General features: G+C 47.2%; 1 long non-coding RNA gene and 1 other non-coding gene across 2 annotated transcripts in view; both read right to left on the bottom strand.

The window, feature by feature from the left end:
• Window positions 1-19,065, bottom strand: part of LOC145271001 (uncharacterized) — a 52,060-nt gene that overhangs the window by 11,742 nt on the left and 21,253 nt on the right. The gene's annotated exons all lie outside the window — the stretch shown is intronic.
• LOC145271566 (U1 spliceosomal RNA) lies at window positions 4,878-5,040 on the bottom strand. Its single transcript, XR_013865976.1, has one exon. It is a non-coding gene; the product is annotated as a U1 spliceosomal RNA (small nuclear RNA).

The following is a 19,065-nucleotide window of genomic DNA, read 5'->3' as shown; positions in this document are numbered from 1 at the left end:
GAAATTATTTTTATTTTGTTTTGTTTTTGTGTGATCATAAGTTGATGATCATTTAACAATTAAATACTGGAAATTATTTTTATTTTGTTTTGTTTTTGTGTGATCATAAGTTGATGATCATTTAACAATTAAATACTGGAAATTATTTTTATTTTGTTTTGTTTTTGTGTGATCATAAGTTGATAATCATTTAACAATTAAATACTGGAAATTATTTTTATTTTGTTTTGTTTTTGTGTGATCATAAGTTGATAATCATTTAACAATTAAATACTGGAAATTATTTTTATTTTGTTTTGTTTTTGTGTGATCATAAGTTGATGATCATTTAACAATTAAATACTGGAAATTATTTTTATTTTGTTTTGTTTTTGTGTGATCATAAGTTGATAATCATTTAACAATTAAATACTGGAAATTATTTTTATTTTGTTTTGTTTTTGTGTGATCATAAGTTGATGATCATTTAACAATTAAATACTGGAAATTATTTTTATTTTGTTTTGTTTTTGTGTGATCATAAGTTGATAATCATTTAACAATTAAATACTGGAAATTATTTTTATTTTGTTTTGTTTTTGTGTGATCATAAGTTGATGATCATTTAACAATTAAATACTGGAAATTATTTTTATTTTGTTTTGTTTTTGTGTGATCATAAGTTGATAATCATTTAACAATTAAATACTGGAAATTATTATATATATTTTTTTGTGATCATAAGTTGATAATCATTTAACAATTAAATACAAGAAATTATTTTTTGTTTTTTTTGTGTGCTCATAAATTGATAATAATTAGGGACTGCCAATTAAACACTGGAAAATTAGGGGTTTTTTGTGATCAGTTTTCTTCGAATTGAATTATTGTTTACGGTTCTCAGAAATCACACAAGTGTTTTCTTTTTTTTTTTTAGATTTTTTTTAAGATTTTTTGTGTAAGAAAAAAAAGAAAATAAAAACTTATCTTTTATCCCATGAATTAAAAATAAACCAAATAAATTGTAAATTCACATTTTATATTCACGTTTGTTATAAATTATATAGAATCAATATTTTTATTGCAAAATAAATTTGTTTTTTAAATATTTTTATTGCAAAAAAAAAAAAAATGAAATGAATAAGCATAATTTAATATTTAAGGTTATTAAAAAAAATCGGATTAAAATATTTTTATTGCAAAAAAACAAATGAAATGAATAAGCATAATTTAATATTTAAGGTTATTAAAAAAAAATTCGGATTAAAGGTGTAAACAAAAAACGGTACTTGTACAGTTTAATGAAGACATTAAAAAATGAAAATATCGAAAAAAGGTTATATTGTACGATCTTCTAAAAAAAAATCATTTAATTTGATCAAGTAGTTTGTTTTTTTTTTGTTTTTTTTTACATCGTCCCCATCTTTAATACTAGCTTTTCTTCCTTAAATTCGAACCGTTTTGTTCGGTATCATAACATTTTTTTTTTCGCTGTAAAGCAAAAACTACTTGATGAAATTAAGTGAATTTTTTATTCGGAGAACTTCATTCCATAACAGATACGTACAATTAAAATTTTTGGATATTTTCATTTTTTTAATGTCGAAAAACATTTAAAAACTTACCTTTCATTTCAGTTCTAATACGAAAAAAAAATCGGGTTCAAGCCTTTGTTCTTTTGTGTTCAAAACACAAAAATTGTTTGTTTGTTTTTTTTAAAGATTTCTTTAGTAAATTGATACAACTTTTGTTTTGTGTGTGAAAATCATTAAGAAATAAAATATATGAAAATATAAAAGAATCAAAATTAAAAGATGAAGAACACGATTTAAACGTGAAATTATTCAAATAGAAAATCAAAGAGTTAAGGTCATCGTAATAACACGGTGACATCATTATATCGTTCCTCGTGTAAAAATGTCTGTTTATTATTAAAACGTATCGAATTGTTTTCCTATCAAGTTAAGATTATATTTGTCAATGATTAAAGCTTGTTTTCGATATCTTTTGTAAATTTCTATTTTGTATGTCTATTTCATTAAAAATTAAAACATAAAAATCACATTTATAAAAAAATAAATGAACATTTCATTCTTTTTTTAAATAGTCAAACTACTGTTAACATCCGAAATGAAAATAGGGGTGTGAATAATTGAATAATTCAAACCGTCCTTATATGGAAAAAAAAAAACAAAAAAAAACGTGAAGTTAGTTAAATTACAAAAATAGATTTGGACCAAGAAAGTAAACTATAATCTTTACATTATAAAACTTGAAACTGATTCGGTTAAACTTAAGATGACCCGCCCGATAAATGTCACAGTAACATTTATTGAGTGGTTCTGGTTCACTGGTTTTCTACCAACATTTTGTTTTATTTCTTATTTTTAAGCGATTATCGGGTCTTCAAAGACATTGCGGTAAGCTTGTCTTGTTCTCCAACAGCGTTCAACATTACTTGTTTTTCGAACGGAATAAACATTATACATTAACTAAAAACACTGAAAACTTAACCATTCGCCCATGTATGGAGTATTGTTGTCATATTTGGGTTGGTGCATCTGTTACTTGTCTCTCGCTCCTAGACAAGGTCCTGAACTGTCATCTAAGCTTCAACCTCTCTCCCATCGACGAAATGTAGCATCCCTCTGCCTGTTTTACAAGTACTTTAACGTTGAATACTCTGACGAACTGCAAGCACTTGTACCCCCTCGACGTAATTACCCTCGACAAACCCGACAAACAGCAAAATCCCACCCCTCCACAGTTGTGATCCCTAAATTTAAGAAAGCCTTCTACTCCAGTAGTTTCTTGCCCCTTGGAATTCCCTTCCGAGTTCTCTTTCCCCAACTGTACTGACATGCAGAAGTTCAAGTGTAACGTGAACCGACATCTTGCTGTTCAACTCCCCACCTAGTACCCATGTCGCTTATGTCCCTGATAGTAGCCCCTACATCAAAGTGACAATGTGCCTTGTTTTGGGGTGATAATGTAATAAAAGAAAATCATTAAAAAACACAGAATTATACAGAATGGAGTTAGTGCACATTTAAAAATGTCCTCAATGTAACGTTCTTTGTTAAGAACAAGAAAAAATTGTCTATTGGCATTTTTAAAAAAAAATTGATGGAGATTTCCCTCTTTCAGAAATGGCTGCTCAGACCATCACTGATGATGATTTCTTCATTTTGAAAATCTTTTCTGCATTATCACGTATTCTCACAAGGACTTTTTCATTTTGATGCTTATTGGATGTTGAAGTGAGAATAACTTTTCATCTGTGAAGATGATGTTATTGAGCGTGCCTTGTCTGATAATAAGGTTTAACAAGAGTCGATTTCTGATGAGTTTCTTTGCAATTGTGGGTGCAGAGAGAACTGTCGCTTTTGGAGCTTATAAGATGACATTAATAGGTCACTTCGACATATCCTTCACACCGTCCTTGGTGATGTTTGTGCTCTGTTCGCCATTTTTCTCATGCATTTTTTGTGATTTCGTATGATTTTTCCCTATTTTTTTTACAGAGTGATCACCACTTATCAAGGCCCGGAAGCCACTCAGGGATAAGGGTTATTGCAAGTACATTACCTTAGTGTGGAGATTTGATGAAGTGTTTACTTAAGGGGGCGGTTCATTAGGAATTTGTTTACATTGGACTTGAAGACATCCAAGTTGTAGTCCGGTGGGAAGCAGGCAGACGGAACAGACTTCCACAGGCGTGCAGTTCTAAGAAAGAAGCTTTGTTCATGGAATCCGCGTTTTGATTTAGGCACAGATATAGAGTGGGGAAAATTTTTCACAGTGGATTCAGCTAGAAGGGTGTTTTTCGTGAAAGATTGGCGAGGGAGGACCAGAGATTGGAGTTCAGAGGAGCACCTGCCATGGAAATAACGATAAAACAAGGATAGGCTCGCAACATCTCTTCTGTGGGAGAGAGGTTGCAGGGTAGAGAAAAGGGCATCCCCCACTAAGCTACGAAGTCTATTTTGTACTCTGTCAAGGCAGGATAGGCTGTTTTTAGCATCTCCTGCCCAGATATGGCAACAGTATTCCATGCTTGGACATACTTGGCTTTTATATAGATAGAGAATTGCATCAGTAGTGAGATATCTACTGGAGCGGTAGAAGGATCCCACCATTTTTCCAGCGACCTTGGCAATAGACTTGATGTACGTGTTCCATTTCAGATCAGGAGTAAAGGTCAAACCCAGAAGCTTGTCAAAACACGGGGTCTCACCCAGACGAGAGTCATCCATCACAATTGATGCCAGATGGGAATCAGAGCGTTAATTTTTTTGATAAGTTTAGGTGTTCTTAAGGTGTGGGGACGTTGTCTATCTTTGATCAACGAAGTTTCCAGGTAATTAGTAATCGTCCTTTTTGTAAACATTTTGTTGATTTTGAGTTTTTTTCCCCAACTTGAATATTTCTTGTGCACGTACGTCATTCTCATGTTGATCTATGGTTAATCTTCTCTCCAATTCAACAGACATTGTTTAAAAATTAACATCTTTTGTTTCTAAAAAAAATTAGAAATCATACATTACATTATCATATAATGACAATTAAATATTAAATTTATTTTAATATTATCATAATAAATAGTTCAGAAATTTTGTAACAGGGCTTATGTCCACACTGTATATCGAAAGAAGACACTTTCAGTAGCTGTAGGCGACAGCTAAACGAATTCCTCACGATTAAACGTTGATTACATTTACATGCAAATTAGATACAATCAGAACGTTGGAATTGAAGTGGATAATAAACTGGTCGAGAGAAGTGGCGTATTTCTTGGTATTACAGAGATTAAGGGTGATTAAGCGGAGGGAGTACAAACCTACGAGTGAGAGGTACATGGAAGAAGTAGGGAAGGATTTCTGATTTTGATTGTATTATCGAGGTGAGCGCGAACGCAGACCCCCCACTTAGAAATAGCATGTCCGAGTCATCCACATTTGGGACGATCGCAAAGGTCAACCCAACCGCAGTGCAATGGATGGGCCTCGCTCTGGGGGAACGAACTTAATGATCACCGTTACCCCTACATCAGGTAAGTATTATATTTAGCCCTTCGTCCCCGGCCTTGGCATTATCTACTGCCAAGGCCTCATTTGGGGTACGAAGAAGCTTAGGCACAAAGGCCAGTAAGGGGGAGTGGGGAAAAAAGGGGTCTTTTCTAGTCCTTAGCTAGACTTGCGTACGACAGCAAGTACTTTATTATAAAACCTATACTAGAGTTTCTATCACGCACTGTTTCGCCTAACATTCTTACCCGGACCTACTTAAAATAACAGCTCCCCAGCTTACGGGATGGCAGGCGACATTCACGCTGTGATAAAAGAAGAACATATAACATTCTATACAAGAAATTAAAAGGGAAAAATATGTACAAACTAAAGTGGTTTTTTTTTTTTTTTTTTTTTTTTTTGTAATGGGGGTGAGATGATGGGGAGGGGGGCAAACTAGAATACACCCAAAAAGAAAAAAAAAAGAAAACAAATTAACAAAATGCCTATGGGGGCGGGTTAGTAAGGGGACCCTCCCTACCTAACGGCTGGTCTGTCATATGAAACGGCCACTGTCTTCCGGTCCTCTTCCCCCGGGGGGAAAGGGTGAAAGCAAGCAGGTCGTTCCCTAAAGGGGAGTGGAGGAACTAGGGACATGTATGGAAAATAAATTAGGGTCGGGGATAATAGGGATGGATGGCGTCTTCCAAGATAATGTACGTAATGGGCAAAATAGGCCTGGGACAAAATAAAACAAGTGGACTTTTGGGCATCTTTGGAAGCTCTCCTAGTGCCAATCTATCAAAAAATAAAAAGCTATGGGAACAGGATCCACACGCATACTACGCTAATCTAGGCCCTATAAAAAGCACAAGCTATCCACTCTTGGTGGTTACTGCCTATCTAGCCTTAAAACTACCCAATATTATAAGGTAAACCTTATATTACTTGTCTTGATTGGGCTGGGTTCCGAGAAAAAAGAAACCTCAGCACCCTAGGACTAATACCACTAGGGTGGAAACACGAACTTAAATCTAGCGCCTCGTCGGATGCACAAACTAGTGTTGTGCACCCATCTTCTATCAAAGTCGATGTGGGGCAATCTTTTCCAATCACATCTGATTTTCGTTTTAAGTTGATGCTTAAAACGAACAACCAGATCATGATCCGAAACAGACTGCCCCCTATAGACAATGTCCAGACGTGAAACCCACGTCACTAACCTAGCCACCGCTAGGATCGCTAGAAACCCCAACCGTTTCTCCCTGTCAAACGGCATATCCACATTATCGACTACGTACGCTAAATCAAGTGGCACCGACCGCTCGGGGTCGATGCGAGCCGTTACCCCTTCGACATACTCCCAGAGACTCCGCACCCCGCTGCAAAGAAAGAACGCGTGTTCTCTCGTCTCCTCCTCTTCTTCATCATTGCAGCGTGGGCACGGGGGATAGTAATAATCCCTATCATGATCGTCCCTGGCTAGTTTGCCGAAGAGTGGCAGCGCGTCTCGGACTAGCCTCCACGTAAGCGAAAATTCAGCGTTGTTAATATAGCTACTGGCAGGCGCCCAACTCCACAGCGAGAGAACTTCCCCCCTCGACAGATGTAGCCGCTCCACCAGCGGGTCTTTCGCAGTCCCCTCCACTACATCCCTATATAGCAACCACCTAGGCCGTGCCAGGTCACTGGACCCCGGCAATGCCCTAAGGGCGGCTCGGCATTCGGTCAGGAAACACCTTTCCCCCGCCGGTCTTCTGCGACCTTCAGCGGCAGGGTTGGATATGAGCCGTGGGAAAGCTTGCTCCACGACTGGTACCCAGGGCGTTTCCTCCATCAGTGTCCGACTCAGGAATGCCAATCTTTCTGCGTGCTTGTGACTTAGCAGATCAGGCATCCCCAAGCCTCCCTCGCTAAGCTTCTGTGTACAGACCTGTCTACGGACATACGGCTTCCCTCCTACCCAAAGAAGTTTGAATAGGAGTTGCTCTAAAGCCTTACAGCGGTCCGCAGGCAGGGGAAGAACAGATAAACGGTAAAGGATCAGCGGAAACACGTATGTAGCACATGCCTCCGCACGACCCTTCAAGGACAATTTCCTCCGAATCCAAGTCCCTACTGACGACTCGACCTTAGTCTGTACTTCCGACCAATTCTTGTCCAGCTGGAGGTCCGGCCCGAACCACACACCGAGGATCTTTACTGGGCCATCTGTCCAGCCGAACGCACCTGGAAGCGAGTTTACCCCGGTCCAGGCGCCCAACCGCAGGCCAACGGACTTGCTGCGATTGATCACGGCCCCTGTGACAACTTCATACTCAGCGATCGCCTCTATCACCGCTTCAATGTCGGTTCGTCGTGCGACGAACACGGTGACGTCATCGGCGTACGCGGACACCCTGGCAACTTTGCCGCCAGGCAGAGCTATGCCGCGTAGGACTGGTCTCGCCGCCTCGTCCCTTAATTTGCGAAGGAAGGGCTCCAACGCCAGGACATAAAGCAGAGGCGACAGCGGACAACCATGCCGCACCGACCGGGAGACCCCAAAGGACTCCGACAACCTACCATTAACTTGCACCACCATCGCGGGATCACGATACAGGGCGGAGATCCACTTGCGGAAGTCCGGACCAAAGCCGGCGGTTTCCACAACAGCCCTCAGGAACCCATGGTCCACCCTGTCGAACGCCTTGGACTGATCTAAATTGATCAGCGCGGCTTCTGTGTCGTCTTCTACCCCCTCTAAGATCGTGCGAATCAAGTGCAGATTGTTTTGAATCGATCGATCCTTCACAGCGTAGTTCTGATCCGGTTCGACCAAGTCGCCGATAACAGCCTGCAGTCGATTCGCAAGAACGCGGGACAAAATCTTGAAATCTGCGTTAAGCAGAGTGATGGGCCTATAGTCATCTAGATTCCCCCCTCCATGTTGGTTCCCCTTCTTCAGAAGCGTGACCACTCCTTTGGTTACCTGCCTCGGGATCGAGTCCTGGGCAAACCAGTGGTTAAACACGCCCGTCAGAAGGGGCACAAACATGGGCGACAGCCTCAAGAACAGTTCGCAAGGTAAACCATCGAGCCCCGGAGATTTGTTGCAGCCAACCTGCTTCAACGCAGTAATGACCTCACGCTCCGTAACCATCCCCTCGCAGCTAGCCGCTCGGGCCGCAGTAAGGCGGGGCGAGCCAGCTAAATAGCTGCCAAACTCCTGACCGCGGAGTCTGGGTAGTTTGGTGAAGCGCTCCTCCAAATGTTGCCGAAACCCATTGCAGATCTCCCGTGTCGACACGAGAGGACGCCCTCCCAGGTTATTCACCTCCCGAATGTACCCGTCCGAGCCACGTCTTAGGGCAGCCTTACGCTCAACAGCGTCAACGTTCACGGCTTCGTTGGAAACTCTTTCTAACCTAGCCCTAATTAACTGACCTTCATATCGCTCGCTAGCCAAGCGATTGAGGTCCCCCTTAACTAGAGCTAGTTCGTGGGAATCCCCCCCTGCCACCGCCCGGGTCAATCTATCCTCTAAGTGCCTTTTGGTCCGAGCCCTAGTTAACGCGAGGCGTTGGCTGTATTGGACACAAAAGCGCCTAATGGTAGCCTTAAGGTTAACCCACCATCTACTCCCGGTAACCGCCCCCACTAACTCCCTCTGAATTAGTAATGTCAGCTGCTACCGGAAGTCGACCGACTCCAATAAGGAGGTGTTCATCTTCCAGTAGCCAGCCAACCTAGGCCTATTACCTAATTTCAAACGGGCCAAAACAAGTTTGTGGTCCGAATGACCTAACCAGTGGAACGTGGGACAAGATAGGAAATCTGTGTCGCCCCTTCTAATTAACATCCTGTCCAAGTATGAACTTGTAAAGGCGGCCGAGCTAGATTGCCACGTCCACATCTCCCTCCCGGGGTGATCCAGACGGAACCTATCGACCAGATCGCACGAGGCCATCAGGTCAGACAGGCTGCTTTCACACCCTCCCGACCCTCTAACCCCCCCGACCTTATCTATGCTGGGGTCCAGGATGGCATTCCAGTCCCCCATTAAAACTACCCGCTCCGGACCCGAAGAGAGAAACACCTCCACCCGCCGAAAAAAGGAAACCCTCTCGCTGGGGATGTTAGGCGCATAAACTGCCACGATCCGAAACGCGCCGCTTTTAACGGCAACATCGACCACGACCAACCTCCCATGAGCGTCCGCGTGGACAAGTGTAACCGTCGCAGACAGAGTGCGACTCACTAGTACAGAAACCCCCCGGCTATAGAGACTGCCATATGCTGAGTAAACATCAAAATCGTTCACCAGCACATCGCAGTCCCCGGCCCCAACAAAGTGGGTCTCTTGCAAGGTGGCTATGTCTACCTCAAGGGCCACGAGATCCCTCAGCACGCGAACAGCCTTGCTTCGGGATCTCATGCCCCTCGCATTTAAACTAGCTAAATTTAAGCTCGTTTCCATGTTTCCACTACCTAGTAGTATTCCTCTACTAGGGGTCTAAAGTCCTCGGGGGTCAGGACGTCGAAGGCCTGACCGAGACTGCCCGTGATCAGGTCGGACGTAAGCCGTCCGTCTCGAGCCAGGCCTCCCACGTCCAGGGGGAACGTCATCTTTAGTGCCCTATAAAAGGAAGGGTGAACATAAAGTGGGACCTTCCCTTCACACTGTTTGGCTATCTTGCCTAGTGATGGGTGCTCCCCGTCGACAATTTTACATTCTTTGAAGGCCTTTTTGCCTTCTTCTATCATTTTCCAAAGAGCTTTTGCTCTGCCTCCCCTGTTCACACGGACGAAGGTTATAAGAGATGGAGCCTCACTGAAATTTTTTGGGTCAGTGACCTCCTTCCCATCAACGACCTTTAGAGCTTCCAGTTCTTTTAAAAATTTTTTCTGATGGCCGTTGAGGTCACTGACCGTGTGGCTTAAGTCGGCGGAGCAGATTTTTTCCCCGGGCCAGAAAGGGAGTTTCCTGGTCCTTTCCTCCCTCGGGGCCGCCGGCTTTGTCAGTTCTTTTTCTTTCGGTGCTTCTATGGTGGGTTTCGGAGGAGCTCCCGATTGCTCCATCTCTGAATCCTGGGTGGTGAACAGGGGAGGGGTGGGCTGAACTTCTTTCTGGGGGGTGGTTTTATCAGGAAGCTCAGGGCGCTGGTCTTTTTGCTCCTCCTTTCTCTCTCTTTTCTCCTGGTGCTGGTCTTCTTCACTCTCGGAGCCGGAGGAGCTGCCCCTTTGTTTTCTTTTTGTCGTGGTTGCCGTCGGTCGTGGTGGTGATTGTGGAGCCGGCTCGGCCTTCTTCGATTTTTTTGCTGCGACCGTACTCCATTTGCTGGTGCTAGCTTCGGCCTCTTTTAGTGTTTCTTCTTTTCCAGCAGCTTCTTCTGTCTTTTTGGTCGTCTCGGCCGTTGTCTTCTTTAGAGGGCAGAATCTGGCAACGTGGCCCGTTTTCTGGCTTTGCAAGCATTGTGGCCTTCTGCCCTCTACAATGACGACCATCGACCAGCCCTCGCAGGTAAATTGTGCTGGGATTGCAAAGAATTCTTTGCGGGTCAACCGCATCTGGAGCCGGTAGTCCCCGGTGTGGATGTTTCTGGGTCCTTTTATGGGTTGAATGTCTTCCACGTCCCCATATTGGGATAAGATGGCCCCCAGCTGCTCCTCGATGAGGAAGCACGGTACCCCTGTTACCGTTACGGTCGTTCTCCTTTTGGAGAGGTACTCTGGGCGAATCTTAATGTCTTGCCAGACGACGTCTCCTCTTGCCAATTTCTCGGCATCTTCTTTTGTCGGCAAGAGTACCTCCCACATTGCATTGAAACGCCTGACTGCATATTGGGCGTTGATGTTTAGTTCGCCCAGTAGCACCATCATCCTATCCTTGGGCACTCCTTTTAACCCCTTGCCCTTGGCGTCTAAGGTCAACAGGGATACGGACCTTTCCCGGATCTTGTCGAGGGCTTCCGGGACGACTGAGATGTTGTTGCCCTCGACGTAGTTCTTGTATTTCTCATCGAAGAGCTGCTTGTAATACTGGGGGGATCTTGTTTCCTTTGGTTGGGGACCCCAGCTCCGCTGTTCTTGTTGTTGTTGTTGTGTTGTCCACCCTGGCGCCGCAGGGGTTGCCGGTGGTGTCCTTTGTTCCTGTGGTATTGGAGGCGAATCTGTGCCTGCGAGGGCTGGCCACTCCTCCTTTCCTGCCGGCTCGACGCTTTTGGCTTTCCACCCCCCCCGGGGAGCACCCATCAACCACAATAACATCCAGTGACCTGGTCTTCCTGAGGTCGGTTTCGACTTTCTGGGGGCTGCTGGCTTCCGACTGAGATGGCCTAATGGCTGCTTGGTCGTCCAGGGCCCACCATTTCTTTACTGGTCTCCTCTTCTTGCCGGGTGCGCCTTCTCCACCAGGTGTGCCCTGGACGAGTTTCCTCCACGCAGCCAGCTCGTCCTCCCTCGTGGTGTCGACTAATGATGGGGATGATGTTTCTGGCCTGTCGAGGTCCACCCAGGCAGCAGCCCCCGAACTAGCTTTTGACCTAACGACCCCTGGTACCGCTCTCGAACTGGGGGTGGCGACCCCCGGGACAGCCCACTGCCCTGGAGCACCACCGGGTGTGGTGCCCCCTGTCATCGGCACAGGGATATCACCAAAGGTGATATCCCCAGGTATCGGCACTGGGGTGTCACCGGGTGTGACACCCCCCCTTCTCGGCACTGGGGTATCACCGGATGTGACGCCCCCCTTTCTCGGCACTGGGGTGTCACCGGATGTGACACCCCCCCTTCTCAGCACTGGGGTGTCACCGGGTGTGACACCCCCCCTTCTCGTCACTGGAGTGCCACCGGATGTGGCACTCCCCCTCCTCGTCACAACACCATGGTGTTAGAGGCAGAGGCCTGCCTCTTTTTTTGTTGGCCCAGTGCCCTTCACCGACCCGCCGATTCGGAGCTAGAGGGCCTTCGCCTAATGGCACGTCGGTTACCTCTAGTCCTGCCGGCTGCTTAAGTCGGATCCAGACACTGGACGGACCTGCAAAAAAGAAAGAAAATCAAAGGCAGTTAGTGAGCCGAAAGGACCACACTCCCAAAGAAGGGGTCGGTCCTTTTAGGCTGGACAAAGAAAAAGCCCTTAAGTGGTCAAAAGGCTGACCAAGTGGGCACCTGCTTTCGAGAACTTCGTCTGGTCTAGTGCGTGTCTTGGAACAGATACTACACTTTGATCATGACTACGTTACCCGACATCAGGTAAGTATTATATTTAGCCCTTCGTCCCCGGCCTTGGCATTATCTACTGCCAAGGCCTCATTTGGGGTACGAAGAAGCTTAGGCACAAAGGCCAGTAAGGGGGAGTGGGGGAAAAAAGGGGTCTTTTCTAGTCCTTAGCTAGACTTGCGTAAGATAGCAAGTACTTTATTATAAAACCTATACTAGAGTTTCTATCACGCACTGTTTCGCCTAACATTCTTACCCGGACCTACTTAAAATAACAGCTCCCCAGCTTACGGGATGGCAGGCGACATTCACGCTGTGATAAAAGAAGAACATATAACATTATATACAAGAAATTAAAAGGAAAAATATCTACAAACTAAAGAGTTTTAATTTTTTTTTTTTTTTTTTTTTTTAAATATTAAATGGGGGTGAGATGATGGGGAGGGGGGCAAACTAGAATACACCCAAAAAGAAATAAAAAGAAAACAAATTAACAAAATGCCTATGGGGGCGGGTTAGTAAGGGGACCCTCCCTACCTAACGGCTGGTCTGTCATATGAAACACCCACTGTCTTCCGGTCCTCTTCCCCCGGGGGGAAAGGGTGAAAGCAAGCAGGTCGTTCCCTAAAGGGGGAGTGGAGGAACTAGGGACATGTATGGAAAATAAATTAGGGTCGGGGATAATAGGGATGGATGGCGTCTTCCAAGATAATGTACGTAATGGGCAAAATAGGCCTGGGACAAAATAAAACAAGTGGACTATTGGGCATCTTTGGAAGCTCTTCTAGTGCCAAAAAATAAAAAGCTATGGGAACAGGATCCACACGCATACTACCCTAATCTAGGCCCTATAAAAATCACAAGCTATCCACTCTTGGTGGTTACTGCCTATCTAGCCTTAAAACTACCCAATATTATAAGGTAAACCTTATATTACTTGTCTTGATTGGGCTGGGTTCCGAGAAAAAAGAAACCTCAGCACCCTAGGACCAATACCACTAGGGTGGAAACATGAACTTAAATCTAGCGCCTCGTCGGATGCACAAACTAGTGTTGTGCACCCATCTTCTATCAAAGTCGATGTGGGGCAATCTTTTCCAATCACATCTGATTTTCGTTTTAAGTTGATGCTTAAAACGAACAACCAGATCGTGATCGGAAACGGATTGCCCCCTATAGACAATGTCCAGACGTGAAACCCACGTCACTAACCTAGCCACCGCTAGGATCGCTAGAAACCCCAACCGTTTCTCCCTGTCAAACGGCGGATCCACATTATCGACCACGTACGCTAAATCAAGTGGCACCGACCGCTCGGGGTCGATGCGAGCCGTTACCCCCTCGACATACTCCCAGAGACTCCGCACCCCGCTGCAAAGAAAGAACGCATGTTCTCTCGTCTCCTCCTCCTCTTCATCATTGCAGCGTGGGCACGGGGGATAGTAATAATCCCTATCATGATCGTCCCTGGCTAGTTTGCCGAAGAGTGGCAGCGCGTCTCGGACTAGCCTCCACGTAAGCGAAAATTCAGCATTGTTAATATAGCTACTGGCAGGCGCCCAACTCCACAGCGAGAGAACTTCCCCCCTCGACAGATGTAGCCGCTCCACCAGCGGGTCTTTCGCAGTCCCCTCCACTACATCCCTATATAGCAACCACCTAGGCCGTGCAAGGTCACTGGACCCCGGCAATGCCCTAAGGGCGGCTCGGCATTCGGTCAGGAAACACCTTTCCCCCGCCGGTCTTCTGCGACCTTCAGCGGCAGGGTTGGATATGAGCCGTGGGAAAGCTTGCTCCACGACTGGTACCCAGGGCGTTTCCTCCATCAGTGTCCGACTCAGGAATGCCAATCTTTCTGCGTGCTTGTGACTTAGCAGATCAGGCATCCCCAAGCCTCCCTCGCTAAGCTTCTGTGTACAGACCTGTCTACGGACATACGGCTTTCCTCCTACCCAAAGAAGTTTGAATAGGAGTTGCTCTAAAGCCTTACAGCGGTCCGCAGGCAGGGGAAGAACAGATAAACGGTAAAGGATCAGCGGAAACACGTATGTAGCACATGCCTCCGCACGACCCTTCAAGGACAATTTCCTCCGAATCCAAGTCCCTACTGACGACTCGACCTTAGTCTGTACTTCCGACCAATTCTTGTCCAGCTGGAGGTCCGGCCCGAACCACACACCGAGGATCTTTACTGGGCCATCTGTCCAGCCGAACGCACCTGGAAGCGAGTTTACCCCGGTCCAGGCGCCCAACCGCAGGCCAACGGACTTGCTGCGATTGATCACGGCCCCTGTGACAACTTCATACTCAGCGATCGCCTCTATCACCGCTTTAATGTCGGTTCGTCGTGCGACGAACACGGTGACGTCATCGGCGTACGCGGACACCCTGGCAACTTTGCCGCCAGGCAGAGCTATGCCGCGTAGGACTGGTCTCGCCGCCTCGTCCCTTAATTTGCGAAGGAAGGGCTCCAACGCCAGGACATAAAGCAGAGGCGACAGCGGACAACCCTGCCGCACCGACCGGGAGACCCCAAAGGACTCCGACAACCTACCATTAACTTGCACCACCACCGCGGGATCACGATACAGGGCGGAGATCCACTTGCGGAAGTCCGGACCAAAGCCGGCGGTTTCCACAACAGCCCTCAGGAACCCATGGTCCACCCTGTCGAACGCCTTGGACTGATCTAAATTGATCAGCGCGGCTTCTGTGTCGTCTTCTACCCCCTCTAAGATCGTGCGAATCAAGTGCAGATTGTTTTGAATTGATCGATTCTTCACAGCGTAGTTCTGATCCGGTTCGACCAAGTCGCCGATAACAGCCTGCAGTCGATTCGCAAGAACGCGGGACAAAATCTTGAAATCTGCGTTAAGCAGAGTGATGGGCCTATAGTCATCTAGGTTCCCCCCTCCATGTTGGTTCCCCTTCTTCAGAAGCGTGACCACTCCTTTGGTTACCTGCCTCGGGATCGAGTCCTGGGCAAACCAGTGGTTAAACACGCCCGTCAGAAGGGGCACAAACATGGGCGACAGCCTCAAGAACAGTTCGTAAGGTAAACCATCGAGCCCCGGAGATTTGTTGCGGCCAACCTGCTTCAACGCAGTAATGACCTCACGCTCCGTAACCATCCCCTCGCAGCTAGCCGCTCGGGCCGCAGTAAGGCGGGGCGAGCCAGCTAAATAGCTGCCAAACTCCTGGCCGCGGAGTCTGGGTAGTTTGGTGAAGCGCTCCTCCAAATGTTGCCGAAACCCATTGCAGATCTCCCGTGTCGACACGAGAGGACGCCCTCCCAGGTTATTCACCTCCCGAATGTACCCGTCCGAGCCACGTCTTAGGGCAGCCTTACGCTCAACAGCGTCAACGTTCACGGCTTCGTTGGAAACTCTTTCTAACCTAGCCCTAATTAACTGACCTTCATATTGCTCGCTAGCCAAGCGATTGAGGTCCCCCTTAACTAGATCTAGTTCTAGGGAATCCCCCCCCTGCCACCGCCCGGGTCAATCTATCCTCTAAGTGCCTTTTGGTCCGAGCCCTAGTTAACGCGAGGCGTTGGCTGTATTGGACACAAAAGCGCCTAATGGTAGCCTTAAGGTTAACCCACCATCTACTCCCGGTAACCGCCCCCACTAACTCCCTCTGAATTAGTAATGTCAGCTGCTCCCGGAAGTCGACAGACTCCAATAAGGAGGCGTTCATCTTCCAGTAGCCAGCCAACCTAAGCCTATTACCTAATTTCAAACGGGCCAAAACAAGTTTGTGGTCCGAATGACCTAACCAGTGGAACGTGGGACAAGATAGGAAATCTGTGTCGCCCCTTCTAATTAACATCCTGTCCAAGTATGAACTTGTAAAGGCGGCCGAGCTAGATTGCCACGTCCACATCTCCCTCCCGGGGTGATCCAGACGGAACCTATCGACCAGATCGCACGAGGCCATCAGGTCAGACAGGCTGCTTTCACACCCTCCCGACCCTCTAACCCCCCCGACCTTATCTATATTGGGGTCCAGGATGGCATTCCAGTCCCCCATTAAAACTACCCGCTCCGGACCCGAAGAGAGAAACACCTCCACCCGCCGAAAAAAGGAAACCCTCTCGCTGGGGATGTTAGGCGCATAAACTGCCACGATCCGAAACGCGCCGCTTTTAACGGCAACATCGACCACGACCAACCTCCCATGAGCGTCCGCGTGGACAAGTGTAACCGTCGCAGACAGAGTGCGACTCACTAGTACAGAGACCCCCCGGCTATAGAGACTGCCATATGCTGAGTAAACATCAAAATCGTTCACCAGCACATCGCAGTCCCCGGCCCCAACAAAGTGGGTCTCTTGCAAGGTGGCTACATCTACCTCAAGGGCCACGAGATCCCTCAGCACGCGAACAGCCTTGCTTCGGGATCTCATGCCCCTCGCATTTAAACTAGCTATATTCAAGCTCGTTTCCATGTTTCCACTATCTAGTAGTATTCCTCTACTAGGGGTCTAAAGTCCTCGGGGGTCAGGAAGTCGAAGGCCTGACCGAGACTGCCCGTGAGCAATTCGGACGTAAGCCGTCCGTCTCGAGCCAGGCCTCCCACGTCCAGGGGGAACGTCATCTTTAGTGCCCTATAAAAGGAGGGGTGAACATAAATGGGGACCCTCCCTTCGCACTGGTTTGATATCTTGCTGAGTGATGGGTGCTCCCCGTCCACTATTTTTAATCCCGCGAATGCGGATTTTCCAGCTTCGATCATACGCCACAGCGCCTTTGCTCTACCCCCCCTATTCACCCTAACGAAAGTGATCAATGATGGGGCATCGCGAAAATTCCTTGGGTCAGTGACCTCTTTGCCATCGATGGATTTAAGGCCTTCTAACTCCTTCAAATATCTTTTTTGTCTGCCATTGAGGTCACTGACCGCATGGCTCAGGTCGGCATTACAAATCTTTTCCCCGGGTAGGAAGGGGAATTTTTTGGACCTCTCCTCTCTCGGGGCCGCCGCCTTTTCTTGCTCCTCCTGCTTCACCTGGGTCTTACAGCTTTCCGCTTGGTCGGAATCTATTGGAATTTTTTCCGGGTTTTCTATGGTGTTTTCCACGGTAGTATCTTCCTCAGGAGCTTCCACTTGCTCCATCGTGGAAATCGGAGTGGTGAATAGGGGAGGGGTAAGCTGAACTTCCTCTTGGGGGGGTTGTGATTCCGGGAGTTCAGGATCCTTTTCTCTCTCTTTCTTCTCTCGTTTACCTTTTTGGCCCTCGTCTCCTCCATCGCTCTCCGAGCCGGATCAACTAACCCTGGCTTTTCTTTTAACGGCTGTGGGCATACTTCTGTTTGCGGCATGTGGAGCCGGCTCAGGCTTCTTTCCTTTTTTTCCTGCAACCGTACTCCATTTAGTGGGGTCTTGTTCTTCCGGTTTCTTTTCGGCCTTCTTGGATCCCACTTCCGTTTCTGGCCTTTTTCCTGCTTCTGCTTCTACCGTGTTCGTCTTCTTCTGAGGGCAGAATCGTGCCACGTGGCCTGTCTTTTGGCACTGCCAGGATTGTGGCCTTCTGCCTTCGACAATTACTATCATGGTCCAGCCCTCACAGGTCAGCTGAGCTGGGATTTCGTGGAACTGCTTCCGGTTGAGGCGCATTTGGAGTTTATACTCCCCGGTCAATATATTTCGGGGTCCCCTTACTGCCTCTATGTCTTCTACTTCTCCAAATTGGGACATTATTGCCCCCAGTTGTTCCTCAATTAGGAAGCAGGGGACCCCAGAAATGGTTACTTTTGTTCGCCTTTTGGAGAGGTATTCGGGTCTTATTTTTACGTTTCTCCACGTGAGGTCTCCTCTTGCCAGCTTTTCCGCGTCTTCCTTCGTTGGCAAGAGGACCTCCCACATCGCATTAAATCTTCTGACCGCATACTGGGCTGGAATTCGGAGCTCTCCAAGCAGCTCCATCATGCGGTCCTTCGGGACGCCTTTTAATCCCTTTCCCTTGGCATCAAGCGTAAGGAGAGAGACCGACCTCTCCCTTATCGTTTCCAGGGTTTGTGGCACGGCTTTGATGTTGTTGCCTTCTATGAGTCCCTTGTATTTGGTTTCCAGCAGTTCCTTGTAAAACTCCGTGGACTTTGTCTGTTTTTGTTTTGGTCCCCAGCTCAGCTGTTCTTTTGATGTCTCTCCTGTAGGTGTTGCTGCTGCTACCTCCGCTGCCGATGTTGTTGGCGGCGTCCTTTGTTCTTCCGGGATCGGGGAGTCGGACACTGCGAGGGCTGGCCATTCCTCCTTTGTTGCCGGCTCCACATGCTTAGTTCCCCCCACCCCCGGGGAGCACCCATCAACTACTATTATATCGAAAGATTTCGATCTTCGTAGCCCCTCGGCTTCAGGCTTCTGGGGGCTGCTCGTGACGGATTGTGATTTTTGCAGTGTCTGGGCTGACGTACCGGCATCGTCGCGTATCCACCAACGTTTGACCGGCCGCCTCTTCTTCTTCTTGTTGCCTCGTACATCCTCTTCACTTGAAGCTTGCTGTACGATTCTGCTCCATGCGTTTACCACCTCTTCTCTTGTTGAGGCTCTTGGAGGCTTGGTGGTATCCACGACGGCGATGCCGGTGAAGCCAGGTGGGCCAGGTTCTGCTTGGCTGGGATTGTTTATTGGGGTGGCAACACCCCCGACGCCAGACACTGGAATGCTACGAGGTGTGACATCCGCCACCAGAGGTAGAGGGATATCTCCGAAAGAGATTACCCCAGGTAACGACACATGAGCGTCATCGAACGTGGCACTCCCCCTCGAATACGGCGCTGGGACCCCACCGGGTGTGGTGTCCTCCCTCGACGGCACTGGAGTGCCACCGGATGTGGCACTCCCTCTACACGGCACTGGGGTGTCACCGGGTGTGA

Source organism: Euprymna scolopes, chromosome 46 (assembly GCF_053919585.1).
Source record: "Euprymna scolopes isolate OS-2025 chromosome 46, ASM5391958v1, whole genome shotgun sequence".
Lineage (NCBI taxonomy): Eukaryota > Metazoa > Mollusca > Cephalopoda > Sepiida > Sepiolidae > Euprymna > Euprymna scolopes.
Note: the sequence above shows the minus strand (reverse complement) of the source record. Positions and strands in the feature narration are given on the sequence as shown.